The sequence below is a fragment of the Ursus arctos genome, unplaced genomic scaffold (assembly GCF_023065955.2).
Source record: "Ursus arctos isolate Adak ecotype North America unplaced genomic scaffold, UrsArc2.0 scaffold_7, whole genome shotgun sequence".
Taxonomy (NCBI): domain Eukaryota; kingdom Metazoa; phylum Chordata; class Mammalia; order Carnivora; family Ursidae; genus Ursus; species Ursus arctos.
The window spans coordinates 77,696,544-77,705,271 of NW_026623089.1; the positions used below are offsets into that span (position 1 = coordinate 77,696,544).

Genomic DNA, 8,728 nt, shown 5'->3' on the forward strand with positions numbered 1-8,728 from the left:
CCTAGATCAACACGACCGTGTGTGTTCAGTCTTTATTGCATGACGGGGAAAGGATTTAAAACTTCTGCATCTGCAATGATCCCACCTGACCGTGAGCAGAAGCAGGAGCGGCTGGCCCCTCACGGACACGAGCGGTGCTGACAGCAGGGGCTCTCCAACAGTGGTCCCAGGCCAGCCGCATCAGTGGCATCTGCGAACATGTCAGGCACACACGCTTCCTGGGTGTTTGTAACAAGCCTCCTGGTGCTTCTAACGCCTAGTGAAACTTGAGAATCCTCCGCCTGGGCTGATAACCTCCAAGGTCATGGGAATGCCCTCCTGGGCTAACCCGTATGTCACCACGCTTACCTGATTATGACAGCTACCCACCAACGCACCTACGCTGGCAATTTTTGCCAACCGGCAAAGGCCCAAAACATGAAGACCCCTCAGGGCATTCTTCCAACTTTGTGGGGCAAATTACTTGTGCCCCTCTGTCCTCCTGTCTAAAAACGGAATGATAATCACCTCCATCTCACTGGACGGTCACAAGGGGCAAGGGCTTAGGCAGTCTGGCCACGCAGTTAGGCCGCTCACAAATGAATCCCGATGATTAATACATCTTTGCCAAAATGTCTAACAGGCTTCCTGCCTGTAACCACCTGATGTCTATCCTCTCTGTCCCGCAGGCCTGAGGGAGGATACGTAGGGCCCACCGAGGCGGCACCCGGCTCCACGATCTGTCGAGGGTTGATTCATTCCATCTACAACCCGCGTGCCCACCACAAGCCTGGCAATGAAGAAAGTCCACTCTACACAATGTGCCTCCAACAGGTCCTTCTGGACAAAAGCCACTCGATTCTGGACATAAGGCCTGATACACGTCAGGGGAGATACAGGAGGAACACAGCGAGTATGAAGAGAAGGAGTCATACGAGTTAGTAACCCTTATATTGTGATGACCTTGTGCCAGGCTCTAAGCACCCGACAAGTGTAGTCTCACAAGGACACCATGAGGTATCTGCGATTACTACACCCGACGATGAGGGTCAGGGAAACTGAGGCACGGAGGCTTACACAACATGCCTGAGGTCCCACGGCTCCTAAGTGGTAAGGCCAAGACCTGAACGCACACCCTGGAGCTCCGGTCAGGGCCTGCAGCCACTGTACCACACGACACAAAGCTGCCAGTTAGCTCAGCGCCTACTAGCCACTTGTTACCACTTTTCCCAAAGCAATGGTTTTGAGACACTTAAACTCAGGCACACAAGCCACTGCCATGGGGTTGAATACCAGGCCCTCCAAGCCCTGGACAGAAATGCTAACTGATTATACTTGGTTTCACCCTCCTTCTCTCTCTTCTAATCTGATTCTACCCGAAGTGAGTCAAAACTCACAGAGTAGCATTTCTCTCTTCTACCAACTCCCCTGACACACCACTTAACCCCTGATTACAGACCGTCTATAACACCGAGTTCTCTAATTGTTTCTCCCCCATGGGACTGCCGAAGTCTTTGAAAGTAACCACACTTTCCGTGAACCCCACAAAAGTGGGTGGAAGCATGGCCTTGCCTGTGTGGACGAGACAAGTGTTACAGTTCATAGGCTGGCGGATTCCCTTGGCTCTACTGACACTTGTTATCAATCCCTGGGACGCAGGAGAACAGTACTCAGAGTACCTATTTAAAGCCAGCCATAGGAGAGGTCTAACACAACAGTCCCTGAATGGCAACTCTGTTTCACAATCTGGAGGCGCTGCCTCTCCCATGTTATCCCCTGGGCACCCTCAGCAGCCCCTGGGGGAGGCACTTGGGGTCCAGGATGAAGAAAAAAGAGCCCCCGGGGACAAACAGTGAGTAACTAACTGGCCCATGTCACTCGAGGCTGCTGAATGGACAGCAGTCCGTCCCCAAAGCCCTGACTCTGCCCACCTGAAAGGTTAAGACTAAGGAACTACCCTCAAAGCAACACGTCTCCTCTGTAAACACACACACACACACACACACACACACACACACACACACACAATGATCACCATGACAGAAAATGTTAAATTCTATTAAGTCATTTGTAAAAGATGAGATAACTATGTTCATGGATAGAATTACAGGATTAAGATACAAAATGTGCCACTTCTCCCCATGTTAGATTACATTTCCAGGACTTTGTGGAGAACTTGACCAGCATTCTGAGAAGTGTATGGAAGAAGAGAGGTCCACAAGGACCGAGTTCTGAAAAGAACAGCAGAGCAGACCCTGCCATGTGAGACAGATGCAAAGCTGTGAAAGTCAAAATAATCAGAGAAACACAGATGGCTGGTACAAAAACAGACCCCTACGAAGAATCTCAAAATCACTATGCTGAGTGTAGTGGCAACAGAGTTTCAGTGTGGGGTGATGAGAAAGTTCCTGAGATGGACAGTGGAGATGGGAATGCAGTAATGCCACCTAACTGATGCTTAAAAATGGTACATTTTGGGGCACCTGGGTGGCTCGGTCATTAAGCGTCTGCCTTCGGCTCAGGGTGTGATCCCAGCATTCTGGGATCGAGCCCCACATCGGGCTCCTCTGCTAGGAGCCTGCTTCTTCCTCTCCCGCTCCCCCTGCTTGTGTTCCCTCTCTCGCTGGCTGTTTCTGTCAAATAAATAAATAAAATCTTTAAAAGAAAATTTTTAAAAAGGTACATTTTATCTCTGTTTTGCCACAAATTAAACAAAGATTTAAAAAATCAGTATGCTGAGTGAAAGTACCACACTCTATGGTTCCATTTATATAAAATTCTAGAAAATGCAAGCACTAATCTACAGTGGCAGAAAGCACACTGGTGGCTGCCTGAGTCTGGGGACAAGGCACGGATGGACTGCTACAGGGCCCACAGGAAGTCCGGGTGATGGAAACACTCGGTATCTTGGTTGGGGTGGTTTCACAAGTATGTCCATCTATCAAAGGTCCTCAAATGGTACACTCGGAATGGATGTAGTTTACTTTATCAAGTTTTTAAAAAAGAGGCTCACGTGTGCCTGTGGGAACCCCAGGTATGACAGAGGGGGCTCCACAGTCTCCTCCAAAATATTCAGGAAAAAAATTTACAATTTAATAACGTGGGAAAAACTGGGTCACAAAATGGAACGGAAAAACCGGCACTGGATCCCTGCTCAATGCCATATGTGAACATGAACCTCACACACAGAAAAGCCCTACAAAAGCAGAGAACACCCCGGCGAGCCCGGCGGAAGGAAGAACATCTTCAGACCCCTGCCGTCAACAGAAGGCAAAGAGGAATGAGCTCTACAGAAACAACAATTTCGGAAAGTGACCACTGACAAAGTTGACAGACATATGGCACGATGGGATTACTATCTAGAACACGCTAGAAGCACGTCCAGACCAACACCGGAGAAACGGACAACAGCCGGCTAAGAAACGCTAACAGCTAGCCAACGTATTAAAAGATGTTCAAATTTACTAAGAAATTACACAAGCTCCCAGGAAAACGAGATCCCACACTATAGCCACCAAATTCAGGTAAAATTAGAAAGACAGCTAATACCAACCACCGTCGAGGATGTGGGGGATCAGGAACCCTCCTGCACCCACACGGAGAACAATCTGGCAGTATTTAGTAAAAACAGGCGTGCGGGTTCCCTTTTACCCAGCCAACCCGGTCGCGGGCACACGCCCTCGCCACAGTGGGTCTCAAACTGTCCCAAGCATCGCAGTCTCCAGACTGGGCACGTGACAACACAAGTTGATGGGGTCTGCCCCCAGGGTCTCGGATTCACGGCTAGGTTGGGGCCTCAGCATCTGCATTTCCAGCAGGTGCCAGGCGCTGCGGCCTCGGCTCCTGAGTGTGGACCATGTGGAGAACCACTACGCTAGACGGTCTCACATCCATCTTGAAAAGAACGCAAACAGGACGTTCATCACGGCGTTGCCTGAGTAGGGGTGAGCTACATGTCCCTCACCAGGAAAACGGGTAATAAAACTAGAGGACGCACAGCAAAGCATTAGACAAGCCCACACAACCACAGACCTCGCAAAGTCTTGAATGAAATTCTTCCCGCTTTTATGAATGTCTGAAGATTTCCGTAATACAAAGGTTTAGTGTTGAATGAAATAGAAATGCAAGGAAATCTATAGCACGGTACCACTTACGTAAACTGAAGGTACACACAAAATAACATCTTTAACGAGGACACAGATGTACCTAAGAATATATCCAACACAGGAGAGAAGGCTCCTCTGGGGGTGGGGGGGAATGGGAGTAGAAATGAAGGGGAAACGTCAAACAAGAAAGGGGCTTTGCACAGGAGAAAGTCTTGCACCAACAGCAGAGGCATGCCGACTCCCGGCACCTCGATATCTAAAAGGTAAAAGCCACGAGAGCAGCTCTAAGTGCCCACTCGCCTGCATGTGCTTACAGTGGAAGCCCCCAGCAGTTTCCACAACGGCTATGGGACAGATCCCTTTAGCACTCAGTGAGGGAAGGGGTATCTTTCTGATGGACAAGCTCAGGTGAATTCAGGCCCCCAGAACCCATCCTGCTCCTGAGCCCTGGAGTTTCCCTCTTCGACATATTAGCACATAAAAAAGCTGAGATTCCAGGCTCTTGGCAAAGGGAGTGTGTGTCCACACCTATGTCTTTTCTCAGAGTGCATGTCTCTCTGTATTTGTGTGTGTCTCTATGGGGGGAGCAGCGAGCAGTTATTTGTGGAGGTAAGAAACTCTCCAGAGCGGAGAGACTCCGCCATGCTTGTTGGCCAGCATTCAGTTCTGTTTCAGTGAAACCAGAAGTCAGTTACAAAACCAAGCCCTCCTCCTGGCCCACAACCCTTCTCTTCCCCTTTCTCTACCCTCCCCTCCCCCACATCCCACTCTGCTTCCCAGCTCCCACATCCAGAGGGACGGATCATCTGGTGACAGACTAGCTTATCAAGTGACAGACTTTACGGCCACAATTCTCAGAATGTGGTCAGAGATAATAACTGACCATTTATATTCCTGAGCAAGAGCCTGTTACAGAAAGGCCAAAGCCTTTAACACCAGGAAGGCCGTTAACAGTTCTTCCAAAAGAGACTAGTTGTAGCTACTTTCAAAAAAAAAAAAAAAAAAAGGCAAAGAAATAGCCATCTATAACCTGTCATGTCCTCTCGGGGGCACACCAGACACGGCTTCTTCCAAGGACCATAGAACAGTTCACCCCACGAAGTGACTTCCACAGTGTAGGAGACAATCAGAAAATAAAAACCACCACTGGCTGAATTTATGTGAGAAAATGCAAAAGATCTTTCTGGCAGCAGCTTTAGGCAAGCAAGCCCATGCCAGGAAAGTACGCCTTTAGGGAAAGAAGAAGCAGATGAACAACTGGAGGAAGGAGCAGAACAAAGTTAAAAAGATGCGCAAGCATGAGCTGGCCCAACACTCACACCTCCGCCAAAGACGAGGGAGCGTGTGCCCCTGTGCAAACAATGCAGAATTCTCATTCCCCAAACATGGTTTTGTCTTTTCCACAGCAGCACTTTTCACGGGACGGTAAAGGTTGAGGAATTCTAGAAAGTCTTCCTGAAATGCTTTGTATAAAATAAAGTTTCACAGATAAAATATATTTGATGTGCTGCAGGAGTACATTTTAGTTTTTTAAAAAACATGATAGCTTTATGTAGGAGTCCTTTAGATTTGTATGAGATATGTGAGCAAAGCATGCGGTTTTCTTTTCCAGCTGAATACAGGATCTGCCACAATTTGAAAATTAAGGAACTTCACCAGGAAAAAAAAGCGAAAGGATTGAGTTTTCAAGCTAACATTAAGTGTCTGTGGTCAACACGGGCAATTCTAACCTAGGAAAATAAAGTTCCTTAAGTGCCAAACTTAATGACGAGATTCTGTCGTGTTTTTGTAATTCGGCTGAGTAAGCATTATTGAGCACCTACAAGGTAGGTGCTGTGCAAGAAAGATGCCTGAGATCCTCCAAGGAATAAGATACTGTCTTAATAACTGTGTCCCTTTCATGTTAGTTTAACCCACCCCTTGAATCCATTTCTATAAAAAAAATGCTGTCTGATATCTTCAACAACTCACTACCAGCATGGAAGAGTATTACAGAAATACATCTTACCATTTTATTAAAAAGGTAAATTTCTAATCTCTGAAGCAGAACAGAAGAAAAAGCCTATTTCTCTGCTTTCTATACTGCTATCATTTGCTGCCGAATGACTAGCTACATTTTCAACGGTGCACGGGGGCAGGTGCCACATCCCGCTACTGAGCAGGTCACAGCGCGGGAGACCCTCAAAAACAGGCTACCTAGATGAAGAGAAACAGTGAAGAAAGCCAAGAGATCAGGGCCTCCTGACCCAAACAAACAGCCAGCTACGGCAAGGGCGCTGCTACAGAAAGCAGACAGCTCCTGGAGGCTCGCTCGAAGCTGGAGCCTCTAATGCCCCTGGCTGGCTCGCTGGCTTGGCCAAGGCACAGACGGCTTCAGAGCTGGAAGGCTGCCACCTGCTGAATCACCAAACATCCCGGGGCTTCCCTTGGAGCACTGACCAGGCAGGGACCCATCCTCCGCCCGGCTTCTCCGTGGATATCCTGCAGCCCAACCAAGAGACGCCCAGCCCCAGCCCTTCTGCACAGGCCCAAACCGCTGCCAACCCCCTGGTGTTGGGGCGGCCCCTGGCAATTCCCCCCCCAGTTGCTACGTCACCGGTCCCACTCCTCTCTTTCTGCCCACTCAGTCCTCCCTGCATGTTCAAGCCTCGGGACCAGGACGCGTGGGGGGCTCCCGGCACACCATGACAGGCGCTTACCACTCCACAGCCAGGCAGCCAACCAGAAACAGCCCCCTGTCTGAGAGCAGAGTCACCTGTCCAAACAGCTTGAAAGGTCCAGGAAGGTAAATGTCAAGGGAGCTAAAATAGTAAGCAGACCCCTCACACGGAAAATAAACTTCCCTTTCACAAAGCAGCCTTCACTCTGGGTTTCGTAAGCGTGTGCCGCTGAAGTCTGTGGTGTCTGAAGGTGAAAAGAAACATCCGAGCAGCACCTGCAGGGATCCCTTCCACTCCTCCGGCCAGGGTTTTTACTCGCGACTCCCAAGAGGGAAACAGGCGTTGACCAGAACGCGCCAGCCCGAATCCGTTGGCTGGACCAGGACGCCCTCCCTGGCCCACCCGCAGCCGCAAGCCCCGGTCGGGGTGGACACGGCGGGCGGGGGGAGACGGCCGCTGCTGCCGCCGCTCTGCCCTTGACAAATCGCCTCGGGATCGCAGGACCCCTCACTCGCGGGGACAGCCGCGTCCTGGAGACACTGTCCAGTCCTGGCTGTGCCTGATGGCTCCTCCAGGCCTTGCCCACTCCCCCTCCTCCGGCGGAGGCCGCCTCCGAACCTGCTGGCTGTTCTGCGGCCTGGGGAGGGCTGCTTGCTCCGCAGGGGGATCCCACCTGTTATGCTGGCAGGGGGGCGCCGAGGGGCCGCGGCGGGGGTGGGGGGAATCCCGAAACCCTGGACACCTGGCCCGCTACGATCTGGCCCGGAGGTGCCAACTGTCACGCCGCCGCCGGGGCCGTGGGGGTGGGGCCGTGATTTGGGGTCGGCGCCCGCGGGTCTCCGGACCCCGGCCGGGCCACCCGCCGAGGCGCCTGGCCCTCCGGCTCTTCCGCCCCACCACCCTCCGCTCGTCCCAATCCGGCACTAGGCAACCTTCCAGCGCGCACGCAGCACCTCCGAGAGGCGCCCACTGACGCCCCCGCCTTCCTCGCCGCCCAGACCAGGTTCCGGAGCCCCGCGCGCGGCCCGCCCCTCCGAGCCCCGCGCCCACCCCCGGGAGCGGCGGCGCGGGGGGAGTGCCCGCCAGGTACGCGCGCGGCTCCGCGCGGGCTGCGCTCACGCCCCCTCGCCCCGAGGCCGCCCGCACGCCGCTCCCCGCGTCCGATCGGCCCCCCGGGATCGACGCTCTCCACCCCCATCCCCGACCCCACGGCTCACTTGCACCGGAGTCGCGGCCACCGCCGGAATTCCGCTCGCAGAGCCCCCCGCCGCGCACTGAAATCCGGGGCAGGGCAGCGTCGGGGTTCCGCAGCGGGATCGCGCTCTCTGGCCGGCTCGTCGTGCGCGGGTGGACGGCTGCCTCTCCTGGCCCGCCCTGCCCGCTCCGTCCTGCCCCCGGCCGCCGCCGCTGCCCGGCCGCTCCTCGCTGGTGCGAACGCTTCCGACTTGCCACCGCGAGCCTCCGGGCTGCCGAGCATGCCCAGTCCGCGGCCCGCGCCGGCCCGGCTCTCCGCGCGCCGCGAGTCCGCTCCTCCGGGTGTTCGTGGCGCCCGGGAGCGGAGGGCGGGCCGGGCGGGCGGGGTCGACGGGGCTCAGCCGGGGCTCGACCGGACCCGGGAAGCCCCGAGGGGCAGCGCAGCTTAGCCTCTTACTTTACTTTCAAGGAATCCGGAGCTCGGGAGAAGGACTGTGGACCTGGGGGGGGGGGGGGGGTCGCTCACTGAGACTGGAACGGAGTCGAGGTTTACAGTCGGGCGGCGTGCCACTGGGGGCGGAGCCGGAGCTGCTCCGAACCGGGAATGCAAACTCGGCCTCCTGGAGGCGGGCTTGGGGGAACGAGTTTGCGACCCTGAGCGCTGCGACACTGGCGTGAGCTCCTGCCTAATCCCAAAAAAGGGCGGCTGCGACTCTCTCTCTGCAGACTCCCACCCCGAACAGTCGGGCCGCCGGCGGGGTCCAGCCGAGCCCCAGCCGGGGGCCAGGC

The 8,728-nt window shown here is 54.0% G+C and overlaps 1 protein-coding gene across 1 annotated transcript in view; it reads right to left on the reverse strand.

Moving 5' to 3' along the window:
• Positions 1-8,199, reverse strand: part of SGMS1 (sphingomyelin synthase 1) — a 278,326-nt gene extending 270,127 nt beyond the window's left edge. Inside the window, exon 1 of the mRNA XM_057308559.1 lies at positions 7,963-8,199. The gene's annotated coding sequence lies outside the window, so the exon portion shown is untranslated. The remainder of the gene's footprint in view (positions 1-7,962) is intronic.
• Between the last annotated feature and the right edge of the window lie 529 nt (positions 8,200-8,728).